General features: G+C 40.4%; 1 long non-coding RNA gene across 2 annotated transcripts in view; it reads right to left on the bottom strand.

Moving 5' to 3' along the window:
* LOC132648242 (uncharacterized) overlaps positions 1 to 13,538 on the bottom strand; it is a 60,236-nt gene extending 46,698 nt beyond the window's left edge. For both annotated transcript variants that reach the window (XR_009586613.1, XR_009586614.1), the window contains exons 1-3: positions 13,360 to 13,538; positions 13,159 to 13,247; positions 12,531 to 12,792 (exon numbers count right to left, since the gene is read on the bottom strand). This is a non-coding gene — a long non-coding RNA (uncharacterized LOC132648242). The remainder of the gene's footprint in view (positions 1 to 12,530; positions 12,793 to 13,158; positions 13,248 to 13,359) is intronic.
* Between the last annotated feature and the right edge of the window lie 1,210 nt (positions 13,539 to 14,748).

The raw sequence follows: 14,748 nt of genomic DNA, 5'->3' as shown, positions 1-14,748 counted from the left end.
GAGCTACTCACGTGTCAGAAAATGTAAAAGCTTAGAATGCGATGAGCACAGATTTCTCACCAACTTTATACCATACATGCAGAAGTGTGCGTAAGCTACAATGCACATTTTCTTCCCTTTTCTCCAAATTCTTCAGTTTGGATGGAATATATATATATATATCCCTTATTCAACCTGGCTGTTTGGGGTTAGTACCTCTGCAGTAGGCTCCAGGATTTTAACCTAACAATTTTGTTTCATCATTTAATCTAGGGGTGAAACCACATAGGTCATTCCCGACAATGGTTCGTGATATGCAGGATCACGTGTCTTTCTTACTGAGGGAGGCAACTCCTGTCCTGAAAAGGGAGCCTCCTCTCTTGACCTTGCTCACACTGACCATGGGGCTCTAGGCCACTTCTTCCTACCCTCTGTGTTTGTGAAGCAATCTGGCTTGTTGGCCTGACATGCCTGAGCCCCATGAATAATCACTGTTTCAGATTCAAGTTCATTCCTTCGGTGACTCATTTCTAAGTGGCCCCTGAGAATGACTTCTCAAGTTTTATAACAAATGACTTTATAGAATGAAATTTGCTTCTCAGAGGTAGATTTAATTTCCAGTAGAAATGAGGTTTTTTTTATTATTTCTTTTTTTAACCTTAGGTACTCTTGGATCAGGAAGAGAGCAGGGTAGGTAGGCAGAATACCCGTGTTCTGTTTGTGTCTATGAATGTGTGTGCAGATATTTGCAATGAGGAGCAACTGTGTCAGAGAAATGAAGGGAAATGGAGAAACATGTCTAGCACACTTGTCTCTGTCACTCTGGTTTAAATTTCTAATTGCAATTGTATAATCACATTTTAAAGGCTGTGAGGATTGGCATCCCACCAATTACTGGATGGCCTATGATCCGATTTCTCAAGAGACATAGCATTTAGAAAATTTAAAAATCACTCTGCTCCACTTTTAAAGAAAATACTTCATAAACAAAAATGTTTGCTTTGCTTTCTCTCTGCTGGCTTTTTTTTAAGATATTCTGCAGATTTAAGAGTTTTTAGTTTTATTTTTTAATTCTTTGATAACTTCATATATGTACATATCCTGTTCATTTCCATTGTTGTAATTATAGCGCATAAATATTGTTAGCGCATAGGCAGCCTGCTTCTGGTTGCCTAGTAACCTATGATGTCATCAGGTGTTGCTCACCAGGTGTGTGGCAGGTACTATTCAGCTGTGCAAGCACAAGTTATTAAAGGGCCAACCCTCCATTTTGTCTCTCTCTTCCTCTCCTCTCTTGCTCTCCTCTCTTGCTCTGTCCATCTTGCTTTCTTTCCTGGGACTCTCCCCACCATGTCTCCCTCTTTCCATTTCATCTCTATCTCTCCACCTCTATCCAATAAATCTTTTTCATATAATATCTGTTGTGTGCATGGTATCATTTTTATATAAATACTAACAAACATAGCTTTGATATAGTAGTGTACATAGATTATATAACTCAATCTCACATTCATGCAAAATATTAATTTTATCTCTATTTTATTTCTGTTTACAGCTCAGAGAAGCTAAGCAACTGTCTCAATATCCCTCTTAGCAAGTAGCAGAGATTCTCTCTACCCTGTTCTCAAAGAACCTAATGAGAAGATCAGTCCTGGAGGCTGGAGAGATGGGTCCATCAGTAAAGTCCTTGCCTCACAAGAACAAGGATCTGAGCTTAATCCTCAACACCCACAAAGAGAAAAAAACCTCATAAAAACAAAACAAAACAAAACAAACCAACAAAACCCACTAGACTTAGTGGTGCACACCTGTAATCTGAGAGTTAGGGAGACAGAGATAGATGGATTCTTGAAGGATGCTGGCAAGCCAAGCCCAGCTGAATTAGGGTGCTCCAAGTTAAGTGAAAGATCTTATCTCAAAAATGGTGGCAGCTGGAAGCTGGAGAAGTGTTAGCTTTCTGGTTTATCATTTTGGCAATGCAAGAGAAAGATTATTTGATTCCTATACCTGAATCTCTGTTGCTGATAGGAAAGATAATTCCTTGTCATCCTTTAGGATAATGATACAAATGGAGTATGATCAACAACCAGAACTTTTGAAGACCATGATATATTAGGAGCTGGAAAAGGCTCATTTGTGCTCTTCCAGAAGAATGGAGTTCAATTTCCAGCACCCATGTCGGGTGGTTCACAGCTGTTTATAACTCCAGCTCCAAGGGGCCAACATCTTCCTTAGCCACTTCAAGTGTCCTCAAACTCACATGTATACACACAGACACATGCACATAAACATAGTTTAAAATATACATTTTAAAAACATCAAGGGTTCTTCCAATCCAAACAAAATTTACCAATATTGTTAAATCTTCAAAAGGAGAAATAAATGAACCTGAAATTTTGAGTCTACTAGATGTCACGTGGCTAAACTCACTATCCTGTTCTCATTTCTGGGAAAGGTCAAGTCAAATCAAGCTCTGTAGTCTTGCCATGTCATCTCCATGTACCCAACTCCATCTACACTTAACTAGAAAAGTTTTATGCTTTTTAATTAAGAAATTACAAAAGAACTGGTAAGGAGGTGATCTCCCATGACCTTCTCCATGATCCTCCTTCCATGGATCATCAGCAAACAGCCAATAAAACCCATTGTGATGATCTTTGCTAAGCAAACCCAGCAAGACTCCTCTAATCTTCCTAATTGGTTAGAAACATCTTTTGAATGAAATCAGGCTCCAATGGATGAAAATAACTGAAATAGTTGAGGTGATTTACAAAAAAAAAGTGTACTGAAAAATGAAAAGCCTCACCACCTACAAGTAAAGCTAAAGAACAAGGAATTGAGAGGCACCAAGCTGTGGTTCTCAGTGGCTCATCATCTGCGGTGATAGCGACAGCTTTATGCTAACAAAAACCCAGGCCCTAATTTCTGCCGCTTCCTCTCTTTTCTAACCCTCTACCCAAGATTGAAACTCCTGATTTGCTTAACTTCAGTTGTGTTTTCAACCTGTAGCAAAGGTGCTGAGGTTCTGAATGTAAGTCTGCTGGCTAAATCTAAATGAGTAGTTCTCAACCTGTGGGTCACGACCGCATGTGGGTAGAATGATCCTTTCACTGCGGCTGCATTCCAGATATCCTGCATCTCCCATGTTTTACATTACAGTTCATAAAGCAAAATTACGAAGCACCAACAAAATAATTTTTCTTGTTTTTGTTTTTGTTTTTGTTTTCAAGACAGGGTTTCTCTGTGTAGCCTTGGCTATCCTGGACTTGCTTTATAGACCAGTCTGGCCTCAAACTCACAGAGATCTGCCTCCCTCTGTTTCTCTGAGTGCTGGGATTATAGGTGTGCACTACTGTGCCTGGCTAACAAGATAATTTTATGGCTGGGGGTCACCTCAAGATGAAGAATTATATTAAAGGGTCACAGCATTAGGAAGGTTGAGAACCACTGGTCTAAAATAAGAATATCATAATTTCTCTAACAGAAATGTGGCGTTGCTAGGAAAAGGAAATGCACATTGAGTACTCACAAGTTTCAAATCCCCTTACCCATTTTAATAAGTGTTCTTGCTTACTATTAATTCACAATTGTCCTGCTTGGTTTTTATGATCTTGATACAAACCTAGACATATCCAGGAAGAGGGAATATTAACTGAGAAAATGCCTCCACCAGATTGTCCTGTGGGCAAGTCTATGAAGTATGATCTTGATTAATGGTAGATGTGGATGTCCCAGATCACCGTAGACAGTGCTGCACTGGGGATCCTGGGTATTTGAGAAAGCAGGCTGAGCAAGCCACGAGGATGAAGCAAGTAACAGAAGCCTTGGTGTTCCTACCCTGCTCAAGGTCCTGCCCTGACCCCCTGCGGCAGTGGGCTGTCTCTGGGAGTACAAAATGAAGTAAGGCCTTTTCTCCCCAACCTGCTCTGGTCATGGTGTTTTATCACAGAAATGGAAGCCTTAGCCAGGACAACCATTCAGCAGAACACTCCTGTAAGACCACACTGTAGATCCGGAACAGTCGGCAGGAGGAACACGAGTTCTACGTCAGCCTGGGCCATGGGGTTGTAGGGAGAGGATCAAGCCCTTCTGGGTGGATGTTTATTGTCAACATTAGCACAGCTGTGCCAAGGACCCCAATCCTCAGACCCATATAGTGACAAACCTTCCTCTGCTCTAAATATTAGTGTTTACAAATGATCAACCAGTGTGTGCAAAAACTATTACACCCAGCTTCCTCCTCGGAGGTGACGGTGCCTGAGACATTATGGGACGCCCCCACTGAGATGAGCAAAACCTACCTCCTTGTTCAGCTGTATACCATAAACCTGCCTCCTCAATCAAGATCAGTGGTCCTCAACCTTCCTAATGCTGCAACGCTTTAATACAGCTCCGCATGTGGTGGTGACCCCAGCCATAAAATTATTTTTGTCTCTATTTAATAACTGTAGTTTTGCTACTGTTATGAACTGTCATGTAAATATCTGTGTTTTCTGATGGGCCCAGCAATCCCTGTGAAGAGGTCATTCAATCTCCCTTGACCCCCTAAAAGGGTCTCGGCAGACAGGTTGAGAACCACTGATTTCTATGCGTAAAGACAACTACACTTGTTAAAGGTCACTGTTGCTGCAGTTCTTTCTCTGCATCAGATGGAGTACAACCCACACCATCCCAGCTTTTCTGGATTAATGTCTGTGTGCTTGTCCTTTCTTCAACCCCTCCAGGTCAAAACCTGAAGCTCTGCAGAGTGCAGCATGGGTGAAATTCAGCCAAAAACAAAACAAAACAAAGAAACACAAAAACACCATTCTGTAAGCCAGGGAAATGCCGTTTCATTGTTTGATAACTCTGACAACTAATATACTGGAAAAGATCATTGATTTTTCTTAATTTGAGAATGCAGAGGGTGAAAAGCTTGGGGATATCTGTAAGGCAGATTATTACCTACTGCCAGGTAATCATAACAGGCATGGTGAGAAGGTGTTCTCTCACACATCCTCTGTTCATTTCCACACTAGCAGTTGGCCCTGTCATCACTTGCCTTTCTTTCCTTTTCTGCTCTTTCCCGTCCAAAGTACCTAGCTCATCCACATTTTCAATCTCCTTGGTGGAAACTGTTTCTTCCCCTGTATCAATATATCTTCGCCCATCTCTTCCAAGCATTATAAAGAGGAGCCAAGGAATAGGGTCACTAGGCTTGCCATATCTCTTTAAAAGGAAACTGTGCCTTTATTTTCAGTGACACATGGGGTAGCTCAAAAGCCCTTAATGGGAGTTGTGCCCAATGCTAACCCAAATGAAACACTTAGCAATTGTCTAACTTCAGGCTTATCAGTGAGCAGAAGAGATGTGAGTGGTGCCCACGCTCTATGTGGAGGTACTTAACAGAACACACATATGAGAACTAGTCAAATACAGTCTTTGGAAGGGTTCTGAGAAAAGAAAATAAAGCTTTGATTAAGTATTAACTTTTCTTGGGGCAAAGAGAATGAACTTCCTTCTCCCTGCTTTGCTGATAAAACATTTCTTTTAATCCAGTCTATTCTCAGACATTGTCTGTCTTTGATTAATAGCCTAGTTATGTTACACGTGGCCAAACTAGTAGAGGTATTTTCTACTAGTAACATAATTGAAAGTCATCAGAAATTATCTGGATAAGCCTCATTTCATTCTTTATCAAATAAGGCAAACAGCTCATAAAGAGTTTGATTTACCCCTGGATATATACCATGGCTCGGGCACAGCCTGTATATTTGATCTAGGAGTTGTGTTTGCCCAAATATATTTCAGTGAACTTCTCAGCATGGTTGTGTCTCCTCAAAGCAAAGCCCAAGGTGCCAGTTCACATGTGTTCCACTTTATAAGTTTCTCTGGAATACCAAAGAAGCTAGCTCGGAGGAAAGGAACTGGGAAAGTCAATGCAAAAGCACCCTGCAAAGACCATCTTTCAATGTTGTTCCTGCAGGGCGCCCAGCATGAGCCCAGACACCATAGAAATGTGGTATATCAAAGCCAGAGGACTCTATGATTGAAGGATCATCTCTGCTACTCAAAACACTGCCCAACAAAAAGTCCATGACTTCAACATTTTTTAAATTGTGGTTTGTGTGTGTGTGTGTGTGTGTGTGTGTGTGTGTGTGTGTGTAGGCAGGCAAACAAGTACCACAATCAAAGTATAGAGGCCAGAGGACAACTCTCATGACTCAGTTTTCTCATGCCACTTTGTGGATTTTTGAGGATCAAATTCAGATCTTCTGATATTGCCCCTGTGCAAGAGCCTGTACTCCCTGAAGCATCACGCCATCCCTCTTGGGTTTGTTGTTTTGTATTGTTTAAGGTTAAGCAGAATACACTTTGGTTTCTTGCAACCACATAATTCACATAAATGATACATTACCCAGGCAGGTTGGAGGACCACTAATTCCTCCATTAGCTAAAACTGAACTGTGCATTTGCCCATAATTTATGACACTGTCGAGACATTATTTATGAATATGAGGAACAAAACATAAGGCATTGCTTGGGCTTTTCATTGTGCCTTAGAGATCAGAGACAAAGCTATGTAGGAGGACTGGGTCTCAAAAACATAAACAGGTGACTCACAAGGGGATTGTTTCCTGTAAACGCCTAAAGGGCTAAGTTCAATACCATAAAAAAGGAACCAGCTCCTAGAACTTGTCCTCTGACCTCTGCCTGCATCCTCACACATGACAACGATAATTTAAAAATCTATTTGAATTAAAGAACCAGACAAGCAAAGAGCCTTCTATATGTAATGTAATCCTGGTCGTGCTATTCATGTTGTATATGTGTAAAAACACAACATAAAAAATGTACTTCATGTTAAAATGAAGTACCTTGTCAGTTTATTATTTTATACCGCTGCATACGTACAAACACATATATTGCTTTAGTAATGGTAGTGGCGCTCAAGCCCAGGGGCTCATGGAAAGAATCCCCAGCCCAGCCCTGAGTGTTTGCTTAAATGTATGATATAATTTATATCTCTTAAATCTTATTCTAAAGAGTGAGGTGATAGACTGAATGTATAGGGTGAGTATTAACCCTAACCCACCTCAGCCGTGATAAACACAGGCATTTGATTTGCTGCAGTCACGCTGCATACTTCAGATCTAGGAGACATCATAGGGGAGCCTCTCACATGCCTCTGTTTTACAGCTGTGGAAACCAAGCAACAGACAGGCAAGGTGGCCAGGCCAAGGTCTGGATGAGTCAGCTGCAGACCAGGTGGCGGGTCAGGGAGCAGCTCTATTTCAGCCAGCCTCCGCCAGGAGAGCAAAGCCCACTTTCCTACAGAGAGTCCTCTCCTCACCAGAGCTCGGGCGTGTCAGCATTAGCAGAAAGCAGTAGCATTGGTGAAGGATGTTTGTGGCATAAATAACAACATACAAGAGGTGGGTTAAAAATTAACTTAAGGAAGATTTTTTTTTCTGAAGTTTTGAAAGAAATAAACAAAACCAGCGACTATGTGGGTGCACTAACAGTCAGAGGCAGAGGCAACTGCCTTGCAGCAAAGCCACCTCCACTGCTTCCAGGGCTGAGTACGTGGCAGCGTGTGGGGCAACTGTTCTCCATCAGTGTGTTTTGACAGGCTGTGTTTGAGTTCCACCTCATCTGTACTTTAGCCCACTTCTGTGGCATGTAGACCTAAGCAATTTACACAAATACCTCATGATTTCGAAGGGACTGTCCCCAGGAGAAGATAAAAATTACAAACAAGTCAAAGTAACCTCTCGGAAAGTTCTAGTTGCTAGCTCGCCTGTTTGACAATTTTCCTTTTTTTAAAATTAGTCTAAACCAACATCGCTTCCTCATGAAAGTCTTGGAGAGATCAGGGATAAAAGGCCTATATCTGGACATAATAAAGGCTATATCCAGAAAGCCAATTGCCAACATCAAATTAAATGAGAGAAACTCAAAGCAAGCCCACAAAAATCAGGGACAAGGTGAAGCTGCCCACTCTCTCCATACCTCTTCAATATAGTACTTCAGGTTCTAGTTAAAGCAATAAGACAACTAAAGAAGATCAGGGACATACAAATTGGGAAGGAAGAAGTCAATGTATCACTATTTGCTGCTGATATGATAGTGAATGTAAGCGACCCCAAAAATTCCACCAGAGAACTTCTACAGCTGATAGACAGCTTCAGCAAAGTGACTGGATACAAGATTAATTTAAAAAAAATCAGTAACCCTCCTGTACACAAACAACAAATGGGCTGAGATAAAAATTAGGGAACCTACACCCTTCACAATAGCCACAAATAATATAAAGTATCTTGGTGTAACTCTAACCAAGCAAGTGAAAGACCTGTATGACAAGAACTTCAAGTCTCTGAAGAAAAAAATTGAAGAAAATATCAGAAGATGGAAAGATCTCCCGTGCTTGTGGATCAGTAGGATTAACAGTAAAAATGGCCATCTTGACAAAGGCAATCTACAGATTCAATGCAATCATCATCAAAACACCAACACAATTCTTTACAGACCTTGAAATAACAATTCTAAACTTTATATGGAAAAGCAAAAGGTCCAGTATAGCTAAAACAATCCTATACAATAAAAGAACTTCTGGGGGTATCTCCATCCATAACTTCAAGCTATACCACAAAGCAATAGTTTGAAAAAACCCACATGGTACTGGCATAGAAATAGACTGGTTGATCAACAGAATTGAATCAAAGACCCAGAAATAAACCCATATACTTGATTTTTTTACAAAGGTGCGAAAACCATACAATGGAAAAAAGACAATATCTTCAACAAATGGTGCTGGTATAACTGGATGTCTACATGCAGAAAATGCAAATAAAACCATATTTCTCTCCCAGCACAAAACTCAAATTCAAGTGGATCAAAAACCTCAATATAACACCAGATACACTAAATCCATTAGAAGAGAAAGTGTGGAAGAGCCTTGAACTTATCAGCACAAGAGATAAGTTCCTGAGCAGAACACCAACAGCTCAGGCTCAATTAATAAAGGGGACCTCAGGAAACTGGAAAGCTTCTGTAAGGCAAAGGACACTGTCAACAGAATGAAAAGACAAGCCACATATTTGGAAAAGATCTTCACCAATCCTACATCCAGCAAAAAACCAATATCCAAAATATATAATGAACTCAAGAAAGCAAACGCCAATAAACAAAATAACCCAATTAAAACATGGGGCACAGAAATAAACGGAGAATTCTCAACAGAGGACTCTCAAATAGCCAAGAAGCACTTAAAGAAATGCTCAACTTCTTTAGTCATCAGGGAAGTGCAAATCAAAACGACACCTAGTATATGTGTTTCTTACTTGGTTCTCACAACATTTATCAATACAGTCACCGGTGGAGTATCAAATCACATTGTACTAGTTAAGTAAATTGTTGAGGTTTTAAAACAACTTTCTCACTTTTTATCTGGATAGACATCATTGCGCACTCCTATGAAGGGTTGCCAGGAAGGGTAACTGAGATAATCCGTGTAAAATGTTCATGTATCAGTAGACATGATTTCAAAGATATTACAGCACCAAAAGATTAAGATAAGTGAAAGAAAAAAATATATATATATCCTATGTCCTCTATCTCTACTACGCTTTTGACCTCAAAACTTTAGTACCACAAGTTCTTTAACTTATTTAAATTAAACAGAATTAATTAAATTAAACTGAGATGACTCTGTGAGTAAAGGTGCCACCAAGCCTGAGGACCTGTGTTCAGTCTCTGGAAACCACATGATAGAATGAGAAAAACCAACTCCTGGGAATTTTTCTGTGAGCTCCATGCACAGACACCTATGGCACACTCATGCACAGAACACACATAAATAAATAATTCAAAAAATGTTTACAACTTAAAGTGGAAATCTTAAAATTTTAGTAAAATGTTTCATATTCATAGGTTAGTTATTTAAATACAGGTTAATAACAAAAAACAGGTTAATGTTCTAAATACAGGTTAATAAAAAAAAACAGGTTTTTGTGGGAAAGCTTTGTCCTGATTGGGTTTTGTGTTGTTGTTGTTGTTGTTGTTGTTGTTTTGGGGTTTTTTTGTTTTGGTTTGGTTTGGTTTGGTCCAGTTGACACAAGCTAAAAAGTTTTCTGGGCATATGAACCTCAGTTGAGAAAAATGTCTCTACAAGATGATCTACAGACATATTGTAATCAATGATTGGTGTGGAAGGGCCCAACCCACTATAGGTGCTGCCATCCTGGGCAGGTGGTCCTGGGTTGTACACAAGTTCTTCTGACTTATCCTTTAGACTCTGGTCCTCTTCTTCCTCACTGTTTGTGAAGGACCAAAGTCACAGAGCAAAGTGACAAAGAGCTGTACCTCTCTGACTCAGCATCTTCGGTGTCATAGTTCCCTCTGTCTTATCCTATGCCTCATCACTTTAAAGAATTTTTTCTGCAAATGATCACAACACTGAAAATCTCTACTGATCCAATAACAAAATATCAAATCATGCAACTTCCTGTCATTAATTCCTCTGTGTTCCCAGTATTATTTGTGATTTAATTGAAGGAAGAACTCGTGGGAAAACTAAAACGTATCACTTATCTTAATCATATTATGAATGGTATTTATACATTTTCAGATGCCTTTTTAAATGGTAGACATTTTAGGCAAAATACTAACCTCGGGTGTGACACGTGTAATTTACGGCATTTATGATTTGGTTGTTACATTCAACCAAATCCTCCTTTGCTGCTAGAGAACAAAGAGTTAGACAGGCAGGCAGGCAAAGGCTGAAAACCCTTCAGAGTCTCACAGACATAAGAACCTGACAGAACTAAAGCTAAGGATAACAGCCTGGAGGAGCAGGCAGGCCTGTAATCCAGCTGCTTGGAGGCTGAGGCAGGGGGATTTCCAATGAAAGCTGACCTGAGCTACAGACTGAGGTTAAGGCAAGCCTGGTTAACTTAGTGAGACCCTGTGTTTAACAAGTGAAAGAGAGGCTGGTGATGTAGCTGAGTGGCAGAGCGTGTGTGTGTGAGGCCCCAGTTCGGTTCCCAGTACCCCAAAACACAACATTTAAAAAGTAAGCCTTGAGGGATGAAAAGGAGAAAGGGAGGGAGGGAGACAAGGGAGAAAGAGAGGGAGGGAGATAAGGGAGGCTGGCTTTGATGAGGATGAGTTACACGGATTTTACTTTCATGCGGGTATGATAGTGGAGACCCATTCTTTAACCAACAATAATAGTTTTCAAAGAACTTAGAAGCCATGCCTTAAGCCACCTTAAAATACATCCTTAGAAGAAAAAGATCACAAGGTTCTGGTGACGTCTGGTGAGGCTAATTTTCCACTTACTCTTATTGGTCCTAAGAAAACTTTTGTCCTTTTATTATCTGCTGTAAAATCTTAAGTTTCCTGAGGATAGCCAGGCAAGCCCCAGTGAAGTTTAAACTTGTCGCAACCCTCAACAAGCAGAAGCTGAAAATAAGACTTTAATCAGTCCACCAGCCAGTTGTCTAACCCTGTCGGTAATTCTATGAATCCACCTGTGAAAAAGGTCAGCAAAAGTAAAGGCTTCATTGCATAAGTGGGTACCCACACTGCTTCCTTTGCCAGCAAGGCCAGGTGAAATAAAGAACTCCATTGTTTCTGAAGGTTGACCTAGCAACTTGGGAAGGTTTTCTTTCCACTGATTTAGTAGATAAGCTAGAATATAGTGAAATAACTGTTTTAAGGGAGAAGCACATCAAAGCATAGCTTAAAGGACCCTGAAGCTGGGCTGACCTGAGTTTGAATCCTGGCTCTGATCTCTCAGCAAATCAAATTAACCCTGTAGGACTCAATCTTCCCATCATAAGAGAAGAGCAGTGATAACACTCAAAGATATACTGCTACTTGATATTCAACACCCACTGTCCTTCCTTCATTAGCAACAAAGGCCTTAAATTTAACTGCACATAAGAATGACTGTGAGAAAACTCAAAACTAAATGTAGCCATCTGTCTGAGTCCAGGATGTGAGGGAAAACGGTATTTGCTACTTCTGGGAAATGTTCTTAAAGTAAGGATGTGACGTCCTCAGTCTTCCTCTTCTAGATTATAGAACAATGGCAGGAGCTCAACAGCCTCCTTTGTCCCTGAGATAGCTTTGGGAATAAAGGCCACAAGTGCCAGGGGAACTGACAGAGGTTTATCCTTTGGCATAAACCCTGAACTGACTTCTGGACTGCTTAAATGGGAAAGATAAATAAACTGACCAAATTTGTCAGGTAGAAGAATTTAACTCCCCCTCAGTCAGCTAATCCTAATTTGTAACACTCCCACCAAAGAAAGTCTTTGAGAGATCCTGTATCAGCTATGCAGTAAGTATGTAAGAGATGATTCACGTGACTAGTAGTATAGCACTGTTAGCTGAGATAAATAGTTACTGGAATAAGATACCACTTCCTTTGCAGGTCGGTGTCATTAAAACATTAGAAAGGCATACTCTGTCCTGGATAGCAACTTCAAGTGTGTCTCAGTTATCACTGTTGTGAAACACCAGGACTAATCAGGCGTGGGGAGGAAAGAGTTTATTTGGCTTACACTTTGAGGTAACAAGTCCCACGGAGGGAAGAAAGAGCTGGAACTCAAGCAGGGCAGGAACCTGAAAGCAGGAGCCAATGCAGAGGCTGCGGAGGGGTGCTGCTCACTGGCTGGCTCCTCGTGCCGTCACTAACTAAGAAAATGCCTGATAGCTCGATTGTACGAAGGCATATCCTCAATTGGAGTTCCCTCCTTTCAAACAACTCTGGCTTGTGTCAAGTTGACATAAAACTAGGCAGCACAAGGTGTAAGAATAAATTACCTGCAGTAAAGGAAAAGAGGTTAGATGGACCTGGAATAGCTCCTCATCCCCATGGCAACCACATGCTCCCTGAACCAAGAGTTATCTAGTGTTCTCACTGTGAAGGATTTGAACGGTAATGAGAATTTTAAAATAGAAAATAAAGGGGTGTGTGTATGTGGGGTTTTTTTTGTTTCTTTAACTTGACTCTTCTAATGATTTCAACTTACAAGAATATAACTGTAGACATGTTAAACAGTTTTAGAAAGGGGAATACAACCTAAAAGCTCAAAACAAAGACTTTTATTGTCACATGTGTTGTGTATATAAACAAATATATAGTTTCTCACCAGATATCGACAGAGTCACTTTAAACTGATAACTTACCCAGGTAGTGGTGGCACATGCCTTTAATCCCAGCACTCTTGAGGCAGAGGGAGTTCCAGGTCAGCTAGGGCTACACAGAAAAACCCTATCTTCAAACAAAACAAAGCAAAAACAAAAACAAAATCAGCAAAATTTCTGTCCATACTACAAGAGATAAATAAACACAGAAATATACAAACATTGACAAAATATAAAACTCACCTGTCAGTTCAGTACAGTTTCCACAGCTCATTAAGTTCAGTTGTGCAAGGTTAGGTCAGGTTTGAAATTCCAAACCTGCTTCCTCTTTTCCTGGTTGTTTGGATTTCACAACAGAAGGTAAGGCTGTGTTCTTTCTCACTAGGAGAGGGCGACACTAATGCTAAACTAACTGACTAACCTGTTGCCTTACCAGAACTGACTTTCAAGAGTCTGCACTCGCACTTACTTGGCACACACGCATTTCCTGCTGCGTGGCATAATTCGTTCCATTATACGATTCAACTGAACTAAAGAATAGGCCATGAAAGTGAAATACAGGTCAGTCTACTAAAACCAAGTTTGTCATTAAGTAATTGCCCGTATGACAACTCTTAATCAATGCTGTAACTATAGTTAATTTCTAATTTTTATACGTAACTTGAAAACAAAGGAGAAAGTTAGAAAATGCTGTAACTGGATTATTCGCTCCTGAAACTCAGATGTCGATATGTCATCAAGGTGCAACCAGTTCACTACAACAAATGGACATGTAATAAACATTCAACACATAAAAACAGATAAACCCGTAGGATGGTTTAATTGGAATCCACCTGAGATCTGTTTCAGAGTCTCCACATCTGACAGATAAATCCACAAATACTTTTCATAATTGTCAAACAAAAATTACCCACCAGTTCTCCTCCATCATTACACTTTGGCACTGCAGCAATTATTTTCTGCCCTCTTCTGTATGTGTTCTTCTTCTTTTAAATCATCCGTAGTGAGAATTCTAGAATTTTGGTTTCTTAAAAAAAATATTTCACAGAAATGTTATAAGAATATGTGCTCCTTTTCATCTCAGGTGTGGGGATAAGGGCGTACTGCTTCATAGCAGCTGACTGTGACTTGCCTCATTCTCTAGCAGAGGCACGGTTTCGCCAGCTGCAGATAGCTTCTGCAGTTGTGTGGCATTTGAAATTCTGGGGATGCTACAGAGGGCATATAAATGCTAGCGCCCCAAAATGCAGGGGAAGGGGGTTAGTGGATGGTGGTCACTCAGGAAGGTTGGTTGTGCTGTGAGCAAAGAAGAACTGACAAGAAGAAAAAAATAGATACCCTGAGGGTAAGATCAAACTTGCCCCAAGGAACTCAACATCCCTAATCAGCAGGAATTAGTTTAATAATAATGTTGACACCTTTCTCACCCTAGACTTTAGGCAGGGATCTCTTTCCATTCCTCTCTATATTTTTTCTCTCTTATATACTGTTAGGGGGTTGACGGGGGGGGGGGGGGTTGAAAGAAAAGAGGTGGAAAAGGTGGGAGAAAGAAGAAACCATAAAGCAGCAAGCTCTGGTTACAGTCTTCAGTCTTCCCTTGTTTCAGACTACATCTGAGAGTTTTCCTGTTTG

This window comes from Meriones unguiculatus, chromosome 16 (genome assembly GCF_030254825.1).
Source record: "Meriones unguiculatus strain TT.TT164.6M chromosome 16, Bangor_MerUng_6.1, whole genome shotgun sequence".
In the NCBI taxonomy this organism is placed as follows: domain Eukaryota; kingdom Metazoa; phylum Chordata; class Mammalia; order Rodentia; family Muridae; genus Meriones; species Meriones unguiculatus.
This window is presented reverse-complemented; position numbering and strand designations above follow the sequence as displayed.